The sequence below is a fragment of the Pinus tabuliformis genome, chromosome 6 (assembly GCF_031772625.1).
Source record: "Pinus tabuliformis cultivar Carrire ecotype Pingquan chromosome 6, CPIR1, whole genome shotgun sequence".
Lineage (NCBI taxonomy): Eukaryota > Viridiplantae > Streptophyta > Pinopsida > Pinales > Pinaceae > Pinus > Pinus tabuliformis.
The window spans coordinates 1013741994-1013763563 of record NC_142292.1 but is presented as its reverse complement, the minus strand read 5'-3'; the positions used below and the strand labels follow the sequence as shown (position 1 = coordinate 1013763563).

Below are 21570 nucleotides of genomic sequence, written 5' to 3'. Positions count from 1 at the left end.
TGGGCTTGCCTCTTGGTGTTCTGCGACTTTGTTCGAAGGTTTTTGTGGCATGGTGAAAGTTTACTTCCTCTTGACTGTAACTGTCATCACTGTGTTTGTATTTCACTTGGTTACTGGTTCGATGGCTCTGTTATTTAACTTGTCTCTGGTCGCTTGTACATCCAGGTTGCGGCCACGAGGTGACCCAGTTCTCGTCCTCGGCACGCAGCTGTTCTAGGTATGCTTTCTTTCGTTGTTTTAGTGTATGCTACGCCTTTCCTTCTGGTTCTGACAGTGGATGCTCCTTGTGAGCAGGGTCCCTTGCCGGTTTGCGGCTTGTTGTGGTCTCTCTTCCTGCAGTTTGTCGACCCTTTCTCTGGTAAGTGGTAACCCTTACCCTGCTTTCTTTACTCGCCTGAGATTTGTAGTATCCTGCTATTAATTCTCTGTATGCAGGGTTGCAGGTAAACGACAAGCGAGCAACTGTGGCTTCGGCTCCTCTTGCGTTTCGCTAGACCAGGTAGGGTCTTTCCATGATACTCATGCTTGTCACCTGCTGATGCTGATGTGTCTTAGTCTCAGGCTTCAGCCTCTCTGTCATTTAGTTAGTCCTTGTGTCGGTCTTGTAGAATATGGATAGGTTGCTTGGTTTGCTTATAATTTGGGGTTTCTAGTGTGAATATATTTTCAGGGTTTCAAACCCAGGTCCTCGGTCTACTTGTAATACGAACTGTTTTAACTTATGCTTGTAAATTAATTTGCAAGGACTTCTGTAACTTATCTTTCAAACTGTGTTTGCAATGAAAATATTAACGTAATGAGTCTTGTAATACCTGGTCTTTGATGTTGTCTTCGTATTGGTAGTTCTGGTGATGTTTAATGTGAGACCCCCTACTTGTTTGCTTTGTTGTACACTCGTTACTTCTCAGAACTGTAGGTGGTTATTCGTGAGGCTTGTTGGTCCTTCGATGGTTTCCTCTGCATATGGCTGCAACAACACTTCCACGTTCTTGGTCTCGCTGTCTTTGTTTGTTTCGATGTCTGCTAAACGAGTTCAATTGCCAATGCTTGCTTTTGTTTGGAAATGCACTCAATATATTTTTTGGGAAATAATTTAACTAGTTGCAAATAGAATTCAGATGACTACAAAAATTATTTGTATATTCTCTATTGCTCTTCTGCTATGATGGAAAATCCACCTTACAATGTTTTGTTCTTTTGCTTTTATATGATTTGTTGAACAGTTTTGAAAACTGTTAACAGTTACATGCAGTTACCATAAGAAACTGTTAATTTCCTATTTGTCTAGATTCTAGGATTAATTTAAAAGAAAGAAAGTTTTTGTTTTTTTGTTTTGTTAAAAAAAAAAACATCTTAACAGAAAAATGAAACCGAATCTGCTGTCATGTCCCAACCGCGGATAACTAAGGAAATAAAACAAATAAATAAATAAAAAAACAACTCAGGTACAATGACTTGTGAACCTGTTTAACTTGCGAGACAAACACTCCCTCTTGTTCACCCCTGGCTGGATGCTCCTGCATCACAAACTTATGCAAATAAAATGTTACTGAAAATATAAGTGTTTTTTATAGCTCAACAAATATGAAGATTGTTTATATTTGTCTTAATTTTGAAATTCTCAAACATATCTAATATAAATTTCCACTTTATGTTATTCTATACTGGTTATTGAAAGGTAGAATTGATAAACCCTTTTTATTATTAACTTCAGCCATTAAAAAAACTTTTTTTTCTTGTTTACAAATGTACTAATGCCTAGATAGAACTCTAAGTTATGTTTTGTTATTAATACCAATTTTATGTAATTCTTATAAATACTTTTTTTATATTATTTTTTATTTAATAGCAAAATAATTTATTATGGTTTGAATGAAAAATCATAGTAATTAATAATCAGATTTATAAAAGTCGTAGTTTAAGGAGTTTATAATTTTGTTTGGAAACTAATGGAACTCTAATATGTTTTTAAGAAATTTTGACAATTTTTTGTGGAAATCTAGGTTACAACGGTCAAACTTAAGGATTTTGGATGCCGTAGGGTTTTTGATGGTGATGAATCTATTTCCACCATAAAAAAACAATTCAAACACTCCCAAGATTAGATTTTGGTCAAGCTTCAGGATTTTGGATGCCCTAAAGTTCTTGATGATGCGAGTCTATTTCTACCATAAAAAAACAATTCAAACACTCTCAGAATTAAATTTCTTAAAAATTTCAAAAAAAAAATTCACCATCATAACAAAATTATAACCTCTATAAACAAAAAGTTTATAAAATGAATAATACTCTTTGATATATTTATGCATTGAAGTCAACATTGATAATCAATGCATGTATTTCACTATTTTTTATTATTTCTTAACTTTATGTTATTATTATTTTTTACGATTATATTAATATAAATATTAAAATATATAATTATATTATACATTTCAAACTTAAGTGTAATTAAAATATTACTTATTTTTATTTATTAAAATATAATTATATAAATGCATGTATTTCACTATGGATAATCAATGCATGTATTTCATTATTTTAATTATTTCTTAACTTTATGTTATTATTATTTTTAATGATTATATTAATATAAATGTTAAAATATATAATTACATTATACATCTTAAATTTAAGTGTAATTAAAATATTACTTATTTTAATTTATTAAAATACAATTATTTTTATAAAAGGTAAAATGAATATATGCCCTTTAAACGGAAAGCCAATCAAATCTTTCAAATTTAATCATTACCTTGACAGAAGTACGTTAGAGAGTGGAAAATAGGATATAAAGGTCAATATAAATATAATATTCTTACAAGTACCTAACGAATTGGTTGGCATTGATGGGCATGACATAAATATAATATTCTTCGAATGTCTAGACTTTAGTGGAAGATGTGACTTAGAGGAAATAATTACTATATCAAGTATCAAATTAAATCGCGACCCTCAAGTATCAAATCACTTTCAACACTAGTTGCTCTTCTGGTTTTTCATACTAGCATACAAAAAAAAAGTTGAAGCATCACTGGCATAAGTATAGCAAAAAGTTATTTGTTATAGAACCATTGGGTGTGGAGAAAACAAAATATATAGTTGGTACTCATGAATCTAGAAATGAGATTTAAAAAATAATTATTTCAAACATTAATTATTGTCATTATCCAAATGTACTTAGTTGGTCATTATCTAATCTACTTAAAAAGGATCTGCTTGAGACATCAACTTGCAGGCCTGTATTCAAAAACTTATTTATAGATGGTAAAGATTTTGATTATTTTAAACATTAATTATTGTCTAGGGCACACGATCCCAATGCAGTTAGCTAGTCATTATCCAAATCTACTTAAAAAGGATGTACTTAAGACATCAACTTGAAGGATTGTATTCAAAAACTTCTGTATAGATGGTAAAGATTTGATAAATGTAGTATTTTATATTTTTTTTTCCAAATAAAGTATAATTAAATGAAGATGAGATATATAAATAAACATACAATAAAAGTGTAAATATTAATATTAATTAATTTTTATGTTATTTTATTTTATGATTATAATAAGAATTTACATTAATTGAAAATATGTGTTTGGAATGTAATTGATATATAAGTTACATTAAAAAGAGATAGAATTGTTGTTTATAGACTTTAAAAAAAGTTCTTTTTAGGTTATTTATATTCCCAAAATGTAAGTTTGAAACTGCAATAGAATTAGGAAACTAGAAATTAAATGCTTTTCAAAAAATCTCAAAATTTTATATACTTTAACTTTTATACTATTTAGGAAGTTGAGGAGAAACAATGACACAATAAGTAAGACCCATTTCCATTTTTATAATTGGTTTGTTGAGATACAAGACAATGAGTTGAGAGAAGTTGACCAAATTGCTTGTAAAGGAAGGCTCAAAATGATGTTGTCCCATAGAAAGTTGAAATTATTCCAATTTTTAGCACAAGGTGGAGATTTCATCTTTTGATTTATTAATCAAACTGCGATGATTGATAAGGATTTCCATAGAAGAGGTGATGTTGGCAACTACTGATTGTGATTTAATTGAAGAGAATATATTTCTTCTTGCATATTTTGCAACTGTTCTTGCAATTGATCTTGCCGAGCTCTAGAGCTACTAGGCATCTGCATGATCAAAGGTTTGTGGCCATAAAATTCCTTTAAGGTCACCCATCTGCTATGATATACAATATTGTCTTAGCCCCTGAATTTCCAAAACTCTTTTATAACACATAAAGAAAAATGAGGGCTAGTGGAAACATAATGAATAATGCACCACAAAGACTTAACTAAACAACCTGCGTTACGTTTTCCAGAGAGGCAAAAATCAAACCCCGCATCAGAGACATCGACTAAATGGCATGTTGAAGCCCTGAACAATTTTGCTATGTCAAGACTAAACATGAGAAAAACATGTTGAATTCAAACAAAGTGACGAAACAAATAAGCTAAAAGAATAATGCAATGAGAGATGGGGTTGGACTTTGCATTAGGAAAAAATGTGTTTTCAAGACTCCAAAAGGAAATGTCTTGACCAATGAAGTTATGAGCACTCAAACCCACAGTTAGCAGCAGGCATAAAAATGGTAGGAATTCTATTTTCAGCATGAGTTTCCTTATACAACAAATATCATGCCTTCCCTGCCAACATAATGTTCCCCAATAGGATTAATTTGGACTAAATTCAACAAATCTTGAGGATGCCCATATTTATCATGCAGAATGACGTAGTGAACTTGTGTTAGCAGATATTATTATTTATTTTGACATAATATAAAATCTCCATGCAATAGACAAAGCACACTCTAGGGGTCACAAGAGGTGTTGCGCATGAGAAAACTTGAGAACCAATTCTCACTATCCCTTGCTTCACCTTCTTATGCAAACTTGAAACTTGAGTTGGAGATGCCAAACAGAGCCCTTACTTCACAGTATTCTTCTTTACACTCGGATTTTCCTTTTGTAAATTTCCCCATATTTGAGAACTGTTAATATTTTTTTCATCCTAGTACATTTCTAGCATGGGTAGGCATGAGCATTATTGAAAGAATATGAATGAGAGGGAGTGGCTTTTGTCCTTCTATGAAACACAACGTTGCTTCAAAACTAGAAGAATACTATACATCGAATCAATCATGTATGTTGTGAAGCACATAATAGGACATCACTTCTATGATTGAACGTGCCTCCATACTACTTACTAATTCCAAGACTTTGTACCAAAATCAATTAGCATAGGGAGATGAAATGTCAAATTACCCAAGAGACTTTGTATTAAAACCATTGCATGCATCCAAGGATGGATTGATGCCACATTTCAAATGGCTCGTTGAGACCTTTGGACCTAGATGACAAGGGGCCTTTTCCTACATGAGTTCATGAGAGTAAGGTCATGGGATTGGGCATAAAGAGGCTTGCCTAATTTCCTTTAATTCACCAATATTTAAATTAACACATTTGTTTCCTATTTCAAGAAACTTGATTATTTACTTGAAGGACATGAAATACTTTGATAGAAAGGAATAGGGGTAAAATAACTTTGATCATTTTTCAAGATATTCTTCAACCTGTTATCATGAGGAAAAAAACCAACAACTAGATGATAAATGAGAAGCTTGGAGTCTCCCATGATTATTAAAGAATATATTTTGTGGCCTTTTGCTAACATCAATTCTTCAAGTAGTGCATATGCTTCTACTTGGTTATTTGAAACTGATTCCACACCCTAAGCATATGAAAATTCTACATCTCCTATAGGGAAAATGATAACCCCCCACTCCCACTGCCTCTTTAATTGGAATTAATAATAAAGAATAATATCACAATTTAATCTAATGACAATGTAATTAATACGTGTAACATATAAAAAATACTTTTGAGATTGTTAGATATAAATAAGTGTTTCAATGCACTGTATGAAGGTTGTGGAGGGAAAACAATATATATGATATCAACTAACCAATTTAAAGAATTATGATTTCCCAAAGTAAAAATAACTTTCTTTCAAACTATTGGCATATTTGTAAAGTTATCATGTGTGTGTGTGTGTGTGTGTGATATTCAATTAATATAATATAGATATTTTTAGTTATAAGTATATAGCTTGCGCATATTATTTATATTAAGAAATATAATCAATACATGTAAAATGAAAAGTATGAATATAGTAAATCAATATATAAGTTAATAATTTATAATCACTCATGTGCAAGTAGTATAGTAACCATTCACAAAATCATGGAATTCTTGCACCATGAAGATAGTTATACCACCAGGTTGTTTGAGTCGGTGATAATAGGATATCCATCAAATAGTGAAATTTTATAAACCATATACTACTATAAACTATAGCAACTGAAATGCTACCACAGGGCAAGGATGGAAGACTACCCAAGTATAGACAAAGTATTGAAAGGGGAAGAGAGGAGAGGAGAGTCACCACTTACTTTTTGGGCTAAACTAGGAAAATCTAGGATGAGACAAAGGGGAATTAGAAGAGAAGGGAAATCTACTAGATGAATTAGTATCTAGGATATTGTGAATGTTAGCTTAGGGATGTAGATGATTAGGGTACTTCATATAGGTTTAGATAAGTCTTTCAAAAACAATGGGGGAAGTGATCCAAATAACTCACAGGGGATTCACTGTGGGAGAAATACCATACCACATGCATTCATATTGGGGGATATATGTTGGGGAAAAAATCATATAATATATTGAGCATATAATATGGGGTAAGGGGTTTTTATATTGGCAGGTATAAAAAATGGATCTCAAAGTTAATGAAAAAATATAAATGGGTATACAATGTTGATGAAAAAATGGATACCTACAATATCTAGTGAAAGTAGGGGTTTTTTAAATTGGGAAGGTGTATTGGGTTCATATTGGTAGGGGGTTAACTAATGTGATTTTTAGAGGTACTTTCCAATATGTATTCAAATTAGGGGTATTATTTAGTATGCCACGAATGCACGTGATATGCTAGAGTTTCATTTAGTGAAGCCACTGTGACCTAACTAGGGCTAATAAACTAACAATTTCTTTAATGAGAAAGAACCCTTGATGTTGGAAATGAAAAGGGAAGAATGGAAAAACTCACCTAGATTTCACTATCATAGATGGCGAATCTCCCTAGGATGTAGAGGAGAGTTATGATATGCTTCCAAGGGTGATCCATGTCTTTGAAGGCCTTACATAAAGAGCTGTAGATTTTGACAAGGCATGACTCCAATTGATTTTCAATACAAATCTCTCTCTCTCTCCCCCCCTCTCCCACACACACACAAATGCACGCACATGCATGCACACACATACATGCTCATGCACACACCCAAACCCAGATACACCATTGTATTCAAGATTGAGTCAAGTCATGTCTTGTTGGTATTTGGAGCTCTATCTGTAAGGTTTCTCTCTCTCTCTCTCTCTCTCTCTCTCGCTCTCTCCCCACACACACACAAATGCACGCACATGCATGCACACACATACATGCTCATGCACACACCCACACCCACACACAACATTGTATTCAAGATTGATTCAAGTCATGTCTTGTTGGTATTTGGAGCTCTCTCTCTCTCTCTCTCCCCTCTGTGTGCGTGTGTCTATACATAGACCCATAAAGATATATACTTGTGTACACATGCATGCACACATATAAAAAGTAGATCTACTACTTTAAAGATCAATCAATAATGAGACAAAATATATAAACCATTGTACCCTTGGTAAGGATGATATATACTTTTCCATAGCTATGATGGAAGCTCCCTTGAGGTTGCAAGGTTGAAAATTCCAAGGCATGGAACTAAGCTAATGAATATGCCCTACGATGAATCATTCAAACCTACAAGTTTGGAGCCAATATAGCTACAAGAGATCCCTACATAGACACTAGAGATAATAAGTGAAAGTGGCTAATCCAAGTGTAGTTGCAAATTAAGGTTTTCAAATATAAAAGAATATAAGGGCCATTACAAAGAGGAATTGAATAGTGCAAATAGGTGAGGGAACAATCCATGCATAGAAGAATTGATCAAGATTTCACAAGGAATGAAATGAAAGGAAAGAAAGGAAATGAAACACACATAGAGAAATATAACAGACAACATAGTAATATATTGAAAACCCAACTTCTATCAATCAATAAAATAACAGAGTAATGTAGAACACAAACGTAGCTAAAATGATGGTAGCTATCTTTGAAGAGAAAGAGATGGAAACTACATGCATTTACCAAAACTATTACAAGAGGCCAAAAGAATGACCTTTTAACATAAATAAATAACCTTATATGTCCAAAACTCTAACCCTAGAAGATGAAGTGTCAAAACATTTGCAGGACCCGAGGTGCTTACTATTAGTACATCAACTTCTTGGGGGCACACATTTTGCATACAATCTCCATTTAGGGCACATGGTAGCTCGTTGGAAATGAATACATAGGGATTAAGATTTTTGACTAGGGCTAGGGAATTCCATGGAAACCCCCTAGCCCCTCAAATTTCCAAAAAACATTCTTTAGGGCCTCAAAATGGCTTTAGAAGTTTCAAACAAAAAAAAACCATTACAAAAAACTAGAAGATAGAGAACCATTTAGCCGGTGAAAGAGGTGGGTGGCCACCAATATCCATCTAGATTAGTCCTCCCCCATTAGGAAGAAATGGTATCCATTGCATCAAGTTCCCTCATGAGATGGGAAACTTCTGATGAATTTGGCCCTTGCTGAGCCACATTCCTTGGTGAAGAAGCCACCCTGCTTTTACAACCCGGTAGAGTTCTATGTGATGTTGCTAGATATCCTTTGTTTTGGTGTCCACAGTTTGATCCACCATATCCCATTCAATGCAATCAAGATTGAGTTTTGTGGGGGCCAATTGATTGGCTACCTTCAAGGTGTCTAATTGAGGTGGAAAATATGGTTGAAACAACTCCACATTAAATACTGGGTGCAAGCCAAGGAAAGAGAAAATACTTAATTCAAAATAATTTTCATCCACAACCATTGTGATTATGTAAGGCTCATATCAAAGTGGTTGGAACTTCTTATGGGGGCCTATGAGGTTGTCTTTCTACAATGCAAACCACACCTTATCACCAACTTAAAACTTGTGTGGAACCCTATGTTGGTCATGTTGTTACTTGGACTTGACATTAGCCTTATGTAGGATATCATCATTAGAGGTGTTGGATCCATTCAAAAAATTTGGCTACCCTATTTACCTCAACCTAAGCATGGGAGGACTCTACTAGTGAGGATGCAATGGGCATAACTACATCAATTGGGGCCAATGGTTGGAAGCCTAGGCACACTTGAAAAAGGACTATGGCCAATATAGTTGTGGTTGGATTCATTATATCTATGCTAAATATATGGAAATATTTCATCCCATGTACATAGATGCTTGGACTTGTACATGTTATCACTCAGGTTGTCCTTAAGCTCTGGAAAAGGATACGGTCGAGGTAACCACAGACCACTTTGGATTGCAGGTTCTAGCCAACCTGCAATCAGAGAGGGCTCTCTCTTTTAGATTTAGCTTTGTTTTTAAAAAGGATTTTAGGCTAGGTCTCGAGTTCAGAGGGTTTTTTGTTTTGTTATTTGGTGGGAAAATTGATGTTTTCAGACAGAGAGGCAAGGCATAGTCTGGAAGTTTCAAACCATTGGGCGTGGAGTCAAGGAGTCGGACTGCTGGTGCGTTTTCTTGGTCACAAGAGAAATAAAGAGCAAGGTAGCTGCTCATGAAACAACACTTAAAGCTTAAAAGGATGGAATGAGGGATAAGGAATGAGAGGCAACAAAGAATCTCTCACTATGCTTAAAGGGGGAAAGTGAATGAGCTCTATCTAGGAGCAGTTAAGAATTCCTAGACAACTGTCAAAGATGAATGGATTAGGGGAAATATGAGCCAAAAGGAATTCATATTCATGACTGATCCAGAGGAAAACATAAAGAAACAACAGAAAATGAGCATAGAGGGCAGTTAAACCAATTCTAGACTATTCTTTCTTTCTGCTATTTAGACGGTATATCAAATGGAAAAAACAGAGATAGGAAAACTTATTGAGTCATGTTGCAGCACATGAATTCCAAATTCACTTCTTGAAACCATTAGACACAGAGCAGACAGTCTTTCCTCCAAGCTTTTCAACAGTCTTTGATTACAGAAAACATATCAGGTATACAGTGCGAGTCTCCACTGAAAAACTATCAACCAACCGACCCTTTAAACAATACAGAGGGTGGTATATATAGGGAATATTTATCCAAAATTATCTATTACAGCCGACTTAACAGGTCTGACAGAAAATCGATTACTTTAACCTAATCCTATCCAGAAATAAATGCCAAAAAAATCTTTGAGCTTTGCTGGGGGCAGCTGTATCAAAATGAGTTAATATCTGTCCTGGTGGCTCTATGCTCTTCATCTGTCATAACTGTGTGTTGGTCTTTGCACCCTTGCTGTTCGGCGGTTTTAAATGCCTCTGACTGTGATTTGAGAGCTATGATGGGCTTACTCCTCTTGATTTGACTTTCTGGGGGGCTCATCAATGTTTAAGTGCTTCGAGCCCTTTAAAAAATCTTCGACTAATACTCTTTGGCTCTCCTTCTTCCTCTGATGCCCTTTGGCAATAAATTGATGATGTTCTGAGGTGTTGTGGGTCTTATTCACAAATAAATGGCCGTTGTTCGGCCTCTGTTTCTTTCGAAACTGCTTTCTGCCCCTTTCGGCAAGCTTCGCGAGGAAAAATGGGTCATTCGGCGCCTTTCGGGCTTGCTGGGGGCCGCATAATGAAAAGATTCCCTGAAGATTCCCCATTCAGGCCCAAAAAATCTAGCAATGAGCGATTTGCATCGCTCATCAAAAACTGCCTCAGAATCGGATTCCGGGGCTCCGAAGTGCGATTTTCGCGCCTTTGCGCCCAAAAAGTGTTGATGACGTCAGCATGATGTGACATTGTACGGCGGGTGATGTCAGCATGACGTCAGCAAGACGACGTGGCGGGATGACGTCATTATGTACGGATGGTGACGTGGCAGGTACGGTGGCAGGGACATGTGGCAGTGATGTGGCAGGAGGCCACGCAGGCAAGTGACTCGACATAGTGACTGGGCAGGGGGGTGACGTCACTGGGCAGGCGGGTGACGCAGGCAGGGGCGGTTTCCGGTTTGGGCGCACCGCTTATGGACAAAGGCGGTTTCGGGGGAGAGGGCTCCGCCACGGCCCAACGCTTGACGCGTTGCGGGAGGTACGGCGGCAATACCGCCCATCTCCCGGACGTTAAAGCTCAGGCGTTTTGGAGATGGGACGACCCGCCCACCGTCGATCTGCGGAGCGGAAGATCCAACGGTTGGCGGTAGATGCGAGGCGGCGGCGGGTTAGCGAGCGGGGATATTCACTGGAATATTCCCATTTAAATATAGCGCGCAGTGGGTTCAGACTTTAGAAAATGGCGGGTTTATGGGTTTTTTGAGCGCGGGTTAGCAATTTATGCCCAAACCTTGGGGTAAAGGGATAAAAAGTGGGTTTTTGAGGGTTTTAGAGTTAGGGAAGAGGTTATTAGTCTGACCAGGTGTCAGATTAATCCCTGCTATGACTCGGATGGGCTAAAAACAGCCCCAGATGGACTGTGATTTCCCGGACTTAGTAGAATTATGGCTATAATTCCCGGGAGGGAGTATTTATATAAGGGAGTTTTATATACATGATTTTAATAGGGGAAGGGAAAAACTGATAGGGAGTTATATAATAAAGTTAGTAGTTAATATGGAGATGAACAGAGGGCGCTAAGGTATGAGACCTTAGGCTTTGTTTGGAAAAGAACTTGTAGAGAACTGAGATCCTTGAGTGAAGTAGATCTTCACCAAGGCAACTGATATGGAGTATGATGAGACTAAGAGGCAACCAGATCTTGACCTCTTTGGGAAGTTAGTAAGTGGCTTTGGGGAGTTTAGAAGAAAGGGGAGTTAGTGATGTTCACCTTTGAGCCCTTTTGCATAAATTTGCCTGCACTGTGATCTGAAAAGATGAAATACTTTGTACCACAAAACTGATCACAAGTTATCATTCTGCAACCATACAGCTACCTACCCAGCCTACTTTTCTAACATTTTTTCTTCTTTTTTCATGGGTGGGTGCATTTAGACTTGTAGACCCAGCTTTACAATTTTTCTTTTTTCAATTTTTCCTATCTAAATATACACTTATTTCTGCCAGGGCCCAGATTAAACAGTTGGGTCCCTTTGATTCTCTACTTATCTACAAATCTGCCAAGATTTAGTTGTTTGGACAGATACATTCTCTATATTCTACAACAGGAAATTGAAATCTAGGGAGACCAAGATTTAGTTGTTTGGCCTTCCCTTAACTGAAAAACTTATCATAAATGGAATACAGCAGTGGCATTTGGACCAGCACACTTTCATTGCTTCTTTGTGGAAATATGGAACGCTGCAGTTTGCAGAGTATGACATATTTGGCATGTAAAAATGTCAATCATGAAAAATGAATACCTGCTGCAGCAAGAGGCTAACAGTACATACGAAAGATATGCACCATCATCCTATTGACAACTTCTATTTGTCTATCTATTTATAGATGAAAGGAGATCAATTTGGTCAACTTGGTATCCATTAGAAACCATAGGCTAGAACAAAAGGCACTAGGGAACCTCCTATCCTTATCTGAAAAATATGGTCAAAGGTAACCCAAAATGAACCCAAACACACTCAAAGAAGATTTTAGCAGTCACTTCAACTATGATACTCTTCTTGTATGGTGCTAAAATGCCCATTTTAAAGAATTGATTGACAACCACAAACACACAATCATTACAATGCTTGGTGGAGGGAAAACCTAACATGTAATCCATGGTGTATAACTCCTAGGTTTGTTTAGGGTAGGTAGAGGAGTCTACAACCCTTGCTTCTTGATGGTTAGTTTAACAATGTCATAAATAATGCACAATCTGATATATCGATGGAGATCCTGTTAAATCTTTGGAAAGTAGAATACTTTTGAAGTATTGCTATTTTCTTCTCCACACCAAAGTACCCTACCACCCTTATTGTAATGTGCTTCCCAGACAATATTGATAAACTTTCTTCAAGGAACATAAAGGCGGCCTTTGTAGCAGAAAAGCACATCCTGGAAGTGGAAGGTTGGAACTTGTTTGCCTCTGATCACTGTTTGCCATGTCGCGCTGAAGTCAGAATCACTATTGTATAATTGTGGCCACCAAGAGATCTCATGTTCACAAGAGTTAAGAACTATGGTTAGTGCCAAAACTAGGGGTCGACTCAGGTATTATACAACATGATTGGTGCTTCCATTCTTGCATTTGATGTTCAAGTGGAATTGTTTCAAGTATGTGGGCCATTTCTAATGGTAGTCATTCTATACATTTCCTTGTGTTAGCATAAATTGAAGACGCATGTGATTAGTGTGGATGTTTGTTTCATTTCCCATAATATAATGCTACCACTATCAACATGGTTGCACAATGGAACATCTCCTTGTCATAAGTGGGTTATCTTTGGATAATATCAGAGAGTGTTTCACTGGGATAGGTCACTAGATGTCCTTACTGAGTGAGGACTACACCAATAACATAGTCAGTGGCATCTATATTAATCTCAAATGGCAATCGTACGTATGATAGGGTGAGGATTGGTGCAATGTACAGGTGGTGTTTCAGATCCTTGAATGATTTCTATTTTGACTCATACTATGAAACCTTTGCTTTAGCTCCACCCTTGTTCAATTGACTTAAGGGTTAAGTGATATGAGAGAAACCTTCTATAGGAGTTACCAAGGCCCAAGATGCTATAGAGCTTTGTTAGATTCATCAAGGCTAGCCAATCATGAATGAATTGGATCTTAGCTACATCCATATGCATGCCATGTTCATCCATGATGTATTCCAAATATTGAACTCTCTACATGCCAAATGAGCATTTCTCCAAATTGGCATACAACTTGTGTTGTTACAAGGTGATCAGGACATGCTAAATGTTCTACAAATTTTCTTCCTATGTTCTACTAAAGATGAGGATGTCATCGAAATATAAAACCATAAAAGAGTTTGTAAAATATCCATTTGCTGGTGATATTAGAGACCGTGTGAGTTAATTTATTCCACTATCTTCATCATATTAGAATTTTTCCAAGCCATGCAGCAGTTTGGAGAAGCAAACCACACAACATACAACTCAGAAAAGGGAGTTTGAAACTTATATTGATCCAGAATTATAAAGGAACAAAACAAAATACAAATATAAACATAAACACAAATATGCAACAAAATAAATCTTCATTTCATTAATATAAAAGAACTGAAAGATGCTTACATACAAAATGGAAATAAATTAGCTCGGGTGATGGTAACTTATCTCTGAGAAGAGATGTGGTGGTTACATGCTTTTGAAATGTGATACAATGAGGCTCAATGACCCTTTTATTATTGAACAATAAAGTTAAACCCTAAACAACCAAAACCCTAACCCTAATAGATGGAACACCAAGAGTTTGTGTGTCTCGTTGGGATTAGTTGGACATCAAATTCCCTGGGTCGTAACTTGATCATATGATCTCCGTTTGGCGTGTACGTTACCTTGTTAGAAATATCTCTGTGAGTAATACAATATTTAAAGCATGCCTATAACTATGGGCCTATTGTGGACCTCAAAACAATGCCATTTACGAGGTTAAAACAACTCTTGAAGTTCAGGATCTGAAAAACTGCTAAAAATAGTAAATTGTGCTATAATCAAGGAAATTAATGAAACCAATTAGAGGTATAGGTGGAATAGGTGGGTGGATACCAATTTCCACTTGGATCAGTCCTCTCCCCTTAGGAAGCAGTGGTCCCCATTGCATCTAGAGCGTCCACGAGGTGAGGAAATTTCTGTTGAACTTGGTCCCTGGTGAGCCACTTTCCTTGTTCAAGGAGTTGACCTACTTTGAAAACTTGATATATTTAGATCCTCTACTAGCGAGTTTTATTGATCTGTGTGTCCATGATCCTATCAGTCATGGCCTGTTTGACATAGCTTAGGGTGAGCTATGTTCATGTCAGATGCTTAACAATGTCTAATCTGTTCAGCAATGGGGGAAAGGATGGTCGTAATCGGTCCACATTGAATACTGGGTGCATGCCAATGAACGATGGAATGATGAGCTCGAAGGAATTGTCTCTTGTAGCCTTATTGATGGTGTAAGGCCCATATCAGAGCGGGCGAAGCTTGCGGTGGGCCCTAACAAGGCACTCCTTCTATAAATGTAACCAAACATTGTTGCCCACTTGGAACTTGTGTGGCACCTGATGATGATCATGAAGCTGCTTGTACTTAGCATTTGCTCTGTCTGATATGTAATGGACCTGCTAGAAAATGTGTTGAATGCATTCAATGAAGTTGGTACCTCTATCAGCTTCAAATTGGATATGAGCTGAACCTTTCTGAGTAGCTGCAAGTGGTATGGAAACATCAATGGTGTTATAGGCCATTTTGTCGCATCTGGTCAATAGGCCTTTAAATGGGACCAATTCACAGCCTTCAACATATTGTCATCATCCCTACACAAAGCCTTAAGTACGACTCTTCTGAATCCCTGAGTTTCTTCTCTTGACTGCTGAGTTTCCAAGCTTTTAAGGCCCAACACACCCTTGCCCTTTAGGGACCAATGTTGACCACCAGGTTGACCCTCTATGCACCCGCGTTGATCACTAGCAGGTTGCTCAATCTTGGGGGTGCGTTGATTCTAGAAATTCAAGAAAAATAAAAAGAATCCCGAAGCTTCCTGAGTTTGTTTCAACTATTTACCTTGGATAAGAGTCTCGAATCCTATCCGATATTACCTTGGAGTTTTCACCTCTTATCCCTTGAGCTCATCGTCCCATCTCATGTGGATCTCAAGCCTAGATTGGTAAATGGATAAGAGTTCATGAACTACCTCCCTCATCTATATATTTACAACCATCCATGGGCAAGGGGTTGGATTTTGGAGATTGATTCTACCGTCATGCTGTTGCTTTGAGAGTCATTATTCCATGCATTAGGGTGACATAGAGGCATACTTTGTGGCAAGAAAAAGACAAGTCAACTTGGGGAGATATTCTACAAGATCAACTCCTATTTTTGGTTGTAACTCTCTTTGTTTCTATTAATACAAAGAGTAGAATGTTTTCCTATATATGATGTTATGATTTTCATGTATTTGAATACCATGTTGATCTATTGAATGAAGTGATAGGATTATGCTACATATATGTCGTAGATATATGGCTTGTGTTGTTTGATTGTGCAAGTTCTAATTATAACAATCAGAGCTAGGATTGGAGCTTACAAGCCGAGGAAGGAGCAAAGCTTGCAATGGATTCCAGGTAGGCCTCATCCCATCATTCAACTTCAAGGAAGACATTGTGCCTTTTTATTTCTGCTGTTTTAGGTTAGTCCACCAGGCCTAGGGAAGACACTTCTGTCTGCAGTCGTAGATTCTGTATAAAAAATTGGTGACCATACTAGGGATCAGTTCAATCCCTTGGTGGTTTTCTTTTCCTTTAGTGTCTATTTTTCCTCTGATTTTGATCTTTATAGTTTCACTCAGTCCTGATTAGACATTGTTGGGAAAAATACTAAGGGGGGGAGGTGAATCAATATTTATAAATCATCAATAACTTTTCCATTTGATATTCATATTTATATATGCGACTTTACTGAATCGAACCTGTGTGTGCACGCGATTGTTCTTAAGACAACTAGCGTATATCTAGTGAACTTATAATTCAGTTAATCCATCATATGTTTGTCTTCAGCCAATGTATTAATACTTTATTAACTATTAGATAAACAATAACCAGGTGCAACAATAATAGAATAAACCATCACACATAAGAAAGGAGCTCATACCAGTACGCAGGAACCCATCTGCAGAAGGCTACGACCTTCTCTCGTTCTCCAACATCTACTGGAAGGGAGCTACAACCCCTTAGCTCTTTTACTGGCTGATATGTTTACCAGTACGTAGGCGCTGACCTATAGAAGGCTACAACCTTCACTCGTTCTCCAGCTGCTACTGGAAGGGAGTTCCAACCCCCTTATCTGTTCACTAGCTACTACTAGTAGGAAGCTTTGACTTCCTCACTAGGCTCCAACCCTCATCATCCTCTAGGGACCACGTTTCATAAATTTTCAGACTGGATACTCCTAGTATACAACACTACAATATGAAGGCCACGTTTCATCAAATTTTCATATTGGACCCATCAATAACATTGAAGCTCAAAATAAATCACCACTACAATACAACCATCAAATACATCTACATCAACCAATCACTTGAAACCTAATCATCAATCTCTGAATCAACAACAACTGAATCAATCAATCACTGAAACCTCTGACATAATTAAATCACTCAAACATCAATTTCTAAATCAACCACAACTGAATTAACTAATCATTGAAAAATCAATCAACCGATACTTAAACAAAATTCAACCAATCAAAGGGAATAGGCAGATCACTGTAACCAGAACACATAACTAAACCCAAAACACTGCGTCACCAAACAAAACCAACTGCAACCTCAAAAGTCATATGTCAGAATGTATACACTACTTCAGTGAAGCCAACCTGCATGTATACACTACTTCCTTTAACCCAACCTGCATATACCTCTAAAGATACTGAATCATAAAACCTCTGAACCAAAAACTGTACCAACCAGTGACATTATGAAGATCTACTGTCAAATTACAGAGTTCTAAACAGATAGCAGCAAAGATCACCCTTCTTACTCAATCAATCAATCAACCAGACTCAATCTCCTTATACAATCAGTTTTACTTTCAGATCTAATGAAGACATCATTGACAAACAACAGTAAACTAGTAGCACTGATCAGATAGATCAGTCATCTCTGAACAACAAGCTTTTCTTTTGCATATGCTACTTGGAAGTGCTAAACTAGCGTGTATACGCACCTTCACCAAGGTGAACCAACATATAGATATGCAAATAATAACTTATAACTTCGCATCTATTCCATACTTTAGACATACCAAGATCATAACATTTGAAAGACAAAACATGCATTAGCTTTCAGATCTAGCCCATCCATTATCAGATCATACAATGATAAGTCATTTTAGGTCTCATGATCCTGATCCAACATTGTATCCAATGGTGCACAAGATATTTTAGAACATATCATAACCATAGCCTTTACAACATAAAATATACTTTAGGTAGATGTATTCATGAAAAACCCTTTCACTTGCACACTTAGCCCTTTGACCTTCTCCTCCTTATATAGTTTTAGCCTTTCTCAATACCTCGGACCAAAACAACACTTAGAACCTGTGGTATTCTTGGATGGGATAAAGTAACCATTATTCCACTCAATATTATGGGCTATTACCATGGTATGTGTTAGTGTCAGTCAGTTCAACCTGTCACCAATGATCAAATATGCTCTTACAAGGTGTTGTTAGGGTGGCAAGTCAATTTTTTGTCATTTCAGTGCGTCTTCAAATAAAAATTTGGTCACCGGTTGTTGTGTCTAGGTCAATGATGCTCCCTTCAATTACTCATGGTTCTCATCACTCATCATGGTCATTGTCTTCTTCGAGGTATCATATCTTCATTTAAGTGTCTTAGGTCATGAAATGGTCAAATTCTTCATTTTAGGTCATGGTCTAGGGTTTCACTCCATGTGTCATCATGATACCACAGGTAAAAACAAAAACATGTCCATCATGTAATTCAATGGGTAAAGGGAGTTAGAATCTTAGAGAAAGAAAAATAAAGGTAAAGGTAATGTTTTATTTCAAATAAGACAATGTTGTAGTACACTACCTCGTCTCATCATTTCTCATAGGGCCATTTTTGCTTCAAAATATGTTTTTGACCAAATGGAGAAGAAGTTTACAAAAGTGAAAGAGGTTTTTGTCAATGCTAGGCAAAGGAACAAAAACACCCTTTCGTTTATCCACAAGTATTATGATTGGAGAGAAATGCCCAAACTACACTTGCAATGGGGGAGTTGTTACACTTCTAGATAGTTTGACTTCAAGACCTATTTTCAGGTATTTGGAGCAGGTGTTGGCAGTGCTTAAGGACTCTATTGTGTATAAGACATCCTAATATTTCCAATGGTACCTTTAGATAGTGATTTGGATTAGTGGAAGGCATCCAAAAGTGCTCTGCAAGTTGGCGCTGCGATTTTTTCAGAGACACCCTAGGTTTTTGGAGTGACCTTGGGAAAATCAATTTTTCTCCCTGTTGGAGTGTCCAAATTACATTCTTGATGAGTCCATCTTGTAGAAGACTTCAATATATTTCCAACGAGCTACCAAGTTTGCAATTTGGAGTGGTTTAAGGCCTCAAAAATCTAGCTGGAAGACGGAGCTATGCTTCTGTGAACTGCATTATGCTTCTCGAGGTGGCGCTACACTTCTGTGAAATGCGTTGCGCTTCTGCCAACGGCGTTGCGCTTAGGACATAGTGGCCCAAAAATTGCCAAAACTAACCAAAGTTTCAAATTTAAGCTTGCATTCCTAATTTTTTCTCTTCTAAGCTTATTCACAAGTAAGTATCATCATCTAACTCACCTTTTTCCTTGGGAAAGTAAATGCAAATGTGAATTTTCTTCATCTAGGGTTTATGTGAAATTTCATGTTGCAAGATTAGTGTAAATGATGGTTTTTGTTAGTTATGACATTGAAAACTTGTAAATTTGTCACCTCATACCTCTGTTCATGTATAAATCACCCTATCATTCAATAATTAAGTCATCTACCCTCAGATTACCTCACCTTTACACAAACCCTAGCTCATACCTATCATTTTGGACAATTTCCTAGCAAGACTGTTTTTAAATTCTCCTACTCATCTCTCTTTCTCATTTCACTCCATTCAAACTTCCTAAGTTTTCTACAACCCCTATCCATCTCCCAAAATTCCCCTATCATCATCTCCCTTCCCTAACTCCCTCATTTCATCATTTCCTTCCTTGAGCAAGAAAATAGTCAGCTTAAGACTAAACAACTGATTATGGAGAAAGAGCAGTCCAAGATGCTATAGAAAGGAGTCAAAGGTAAAGAAATGTTGGAGCCTAGTGAACATGAGGAAAAAGAAAAGAAAGTTGGGAAAAATAAACAAAGAACCAAGGGACTCAAAAGAGCATTGAAGCAAGAGAAAGAGCATAACCTGCTAGATGAAGACTTAGACATGGAAGACAAAATTGTCTTGGAGATCAATGAAGATAGAGAGTATTGGCTAAGGTCAATGGCCACTTAGAAAATCTTCTTGACAAAGCCAACAGGGATAATCATCTATTAAGGCACATGGCCCATCATTATCATACCAAAAATATGATTTGGAACATCAAGCTCAAATAGTTGAAAAACAAGCTAAAGGAAACCCTAAAGGATAAAAATGAGAGGGATAACTTGGAGATGCATGAGAGCATGACACACCTCATTTTACACTTCATGACCAATTTTGGATGTTTTCTGAGCATTTTTGGTTTTTTGAGAATTTTGGTGCAAAATTCAGAAATTGGGCTAGTCATAGAAGCACAACGCCTTAGCGCTGCGCATTTTCCTTAGACCTCCAAATGACAAGTGGCTGACATTTTTGGAAAGATGGTGGCCTCCTCTCATAACCCATTGCATCATATTTCTCAGACAGGGCTCAGATTTTGAGAAAAATGAGAAAAAGGGGTAAAAAATCATCACTCTACACTCTTTTTGACAGGTGCTGTTCTTTTGGAGACACCTTGGGAGAATGAAATTTTGAAGGCCTTCCCATGGGTCATTTAAAAAAATTCAAGGTGTTATGGAAACTGGAAAGGCAAGGCTAGTTGAAAATTCTCTTATATCTCATGTTGGACTTCAGGAAGACACCTAAAAGTGGGCTCAAAGTTGGCGTTGTGCTTCTGCAAATTTCTGAGTTTTTATTTAAAATTTCACTGTGTAATTTCCTAGTTTTTCAGTTTGACTTGGTCAAAGTCAAAACTCATGATGTAATTGCAGTAGTTTGAGGTTATATGATGTAATCATGAAAAAATAGACATCATAGGTTGTTTTTATGGTTAATTAGGCCTCATAAAGGAATAAAAATTCAAAACAAAGTCTAAGAGAAGAGTTTCTATTTGACCTTCTCACTCTCACCTGTTGGTTGAGAGAATCTTGGAAACAGTTCCACCACCTAGGAATTCGATTCCTGAAGGTGGGAAAGTTGTTTGATTGAGTCTATATGTATATTTTCTCATTCAGAGAGAAGGGTTGGACTTTTTTGGAGAAGCTTGGTACCTTATGTTCTCTTACAATGAATACCGGGGTAGTTGCGACTATATTTCAGGAATACTTGTTTAGTGAGTCTATGGTGTTAGTTTTCTTTCAGATCAGCTTCTAATTGATGAAATCATCTTTATTTTCATGTTTTATCTTATTCCTATGATTTTCCTTGTAGTTATATAGACAAAATTCTTAGATTTAAGCTCTATTTATGTGGAAATCATGCTTGTGTTTCTTTTCTTCTAAGACT

At 36.7% G+C, this 21570-nt stretch overlaps 1 pseudogene; it reads right to left on the bottom strand.

Moving 5' to 3' along the window:
• Nucleotides 1-247: 247 nt before the first annotated feature.
• Nucleotides 248-21570, bottom strand: part of LOC149262425 (putative galactinol--sucrose galactosyltransferase 1) — a 46716-nt pseudogene continuing 25393 nt past the window's right edge.